Source organism: Barbatula barbatula (genome assembly GCF_947034865.1).
Source record: "Barbatula barbatula genome assembly, chromosome: 10".
In the NCBI taxonomy this organism is placed as follows: Eukaryota; Metazoa; Chordata; class Actinopteri; order Cypriniformes; family Nemacheilidae; genus Barbatula; species Barbatula barbatula.
The window spans coordinates 10,624,547-10,626,629 of NC_136773.1; the positions used below are offsets into that span (position 1 = coordinate 10,624,547).

Here is a 2,083-nt window from a genome sequence, read left to right on the forward strand (position 1 = left end):
TTATTTTTGAATTACACGCTGTCGAATAATTCAATCATGGCTGCATGAACTTTCCCTTTTGTCCTGAAAATAATAAGCCCTTCATTCTGCCAGAAAACTCCTGTTAAATATGACACGGGAATTGATAACGTCAGCACTCTGTCATATCAATCCAACCACAGGGTCTTAAATAGCCTGGCATCACAGCTACTAAGAGAGCAGCAGGTCTTTGGTAAGTGACAGTCTACATAATTTTTCAGTATCTCCCACTGCATGACACGTTCTTCAGTAGAGAAACTTCAAAGATCTACCCAGTTTATATATAATAGACATTAGAGGATGGGGAGAAGGGGGATTTAGCCAAGAGAATTCAAAGACTTGACGATAGATTAGCCTCAGTAATCTGCATAATGCTAGAGGCTGGTGGAGCGTACTGGCATGTTCGAAATGATGCACGTAGCTTTGTAGGACACTTTCCTTTATCCCCGATATGCAATTGACTGAACAATAACCACTGCAGGTAAATGAATTACCCAACCTGCTGAGCTTTCACAACGCACTAATCTGCAAGCAGCCGTAATTAGATTAATTTCTCTTGCTTAAGAAACCTGAGCAGGCATGACCGCTAAATACTGTAGGTACTACAAAGTGTTGGTAAACGTAGCTGGAAAAGTTTAGCTTGAGCACATCTCTCACAATATTCAAAAAACGACTTAAACCCATCTCTTCTGTGAATAAACAAACACTAACCCTCTCTCTTTCTCTCAACAGGTATTGTTCTGGCTTTTGTGGAAACTGGTAACTTGAGAGTTCAAAGTTATACGATATATCGCTTTATTGCTCTCTGAACTCTCTGTAAGCGTCTGCTAAATTACCAAACATAAATAATGTAACAGACACAGATTTTAAAAAACGTGGATGGGGATTTATTAACAGAGTAATACTTTCCAGGAAACACATTTTTAATAAAGCTTGTAGGCTCTTTACATTTAGTCATTTAGCAGACGCTTTCTTTAGCCTCATATTTTAGCCTTTTACGTCTGCTGATTGTATTTAGGCTTCAGAAATAATACATTTGTGTAACTTTGTAAAGATTATCTCATAAACAACAGTGTAGGTATTATAAACCTTTGTTAATCACACACTATAAAAAAAATTCAGAAACAGACAATATACCGTGAAATAAATTCCCCCTCTGTAAAATGATGGTGTTTTCCACATTTTTCTTGTACATTTTCAGTCTTTTCTGAAATGTTACGTTTTTTTTAACTATTTCAAAAATACGATTGTGGTGAAGTGCCCCTTTAAGCTTGTCCCCGCCCCATGATTAGGTGGCGGGCCATATTTGGACTATATAAGGGGCATCCCCAGAGTGGTAGGATATTGCGTCATCATTGCGTCATCGGGGTGTTGGTTGCCGGTGCTCGTTTACTCGGGTGCGAGGTATGTGTCTGTTTGTCATTAGCATGGGTTGGCGTCTAGATGGTGGGGGTGTTTACTTACTTTTCTGTACAGCTGGTATCTGTCTGGAGGTACGAATCGTACTGCTTGAGGCTGTTCCCTTTACCTTGCTGCCTAGTTCCAGGGTAGAAGAGCAAACCGATCGCACACATTACGTGGTGCTGCAAGGGACCGACGCTCTACTGCTGGTGCGGGAGGTAGGTGGTTAGGTGCTATAGCTATGGGTTAGCATCTAGATCGCGTGCTTACTGACTTTCCCACTCAGTGTCCGCTGGTGTCTGTCGGGAGCTACAGAGCGTACCCGTTGAGGGTTTCCCACTAAATCGCTGCTGAAGTTCCGGTATTGTAAGGGAGATCTGATCACGCGTGTAAAATTGCGTGTTGGGAGTGACTGCTGCTCTTCTGCTCGGTAGGTCCATTTTATGGTGGGTATGCGGGGGTGGGATCGTATTTGTTGCATAAGTATGACCCGTGAATTCCTCTGTACAGTGAATGGGAGGAATGAATGGTTTGCCGGATGTTTGAATGGAAGTCCTGCTGATCGGGGGTTAAAGTGGGCGTTGATTACTACGCTGGTTTGCCTCGACGCTGCTGTTTTGTTTTGATTTATTTGTTTTGCTTTGATTTATTTGTTTTGCTTGGA

At 41.9% G+C, this 2,083-nt stretch overlaps 1 long non-coding RNA gene across 1 annotated transcript; it reads left to right on the forward strand.

Annotated features, from left to right (window-relative positions):
* Nucleotides 1–1,322: 1,322 nt before the first annotated feature.
* LOC306899321 lies at nucleotides 1,323–1,827 on the forward strand. Its single transcript, XR_013787188.1, has 3 exons — nucleotides 1,323–1,422; nucleotides 1,495–1,637; nucleotides 1,706–1,827. It is a non-coding gene; the product is annotated as an uncharacterized lncRNA (long non-coding RNA).
* The last annotated feature ends 256 nt before the right edge of the window (nucleotides 1,828–2,083 follow it).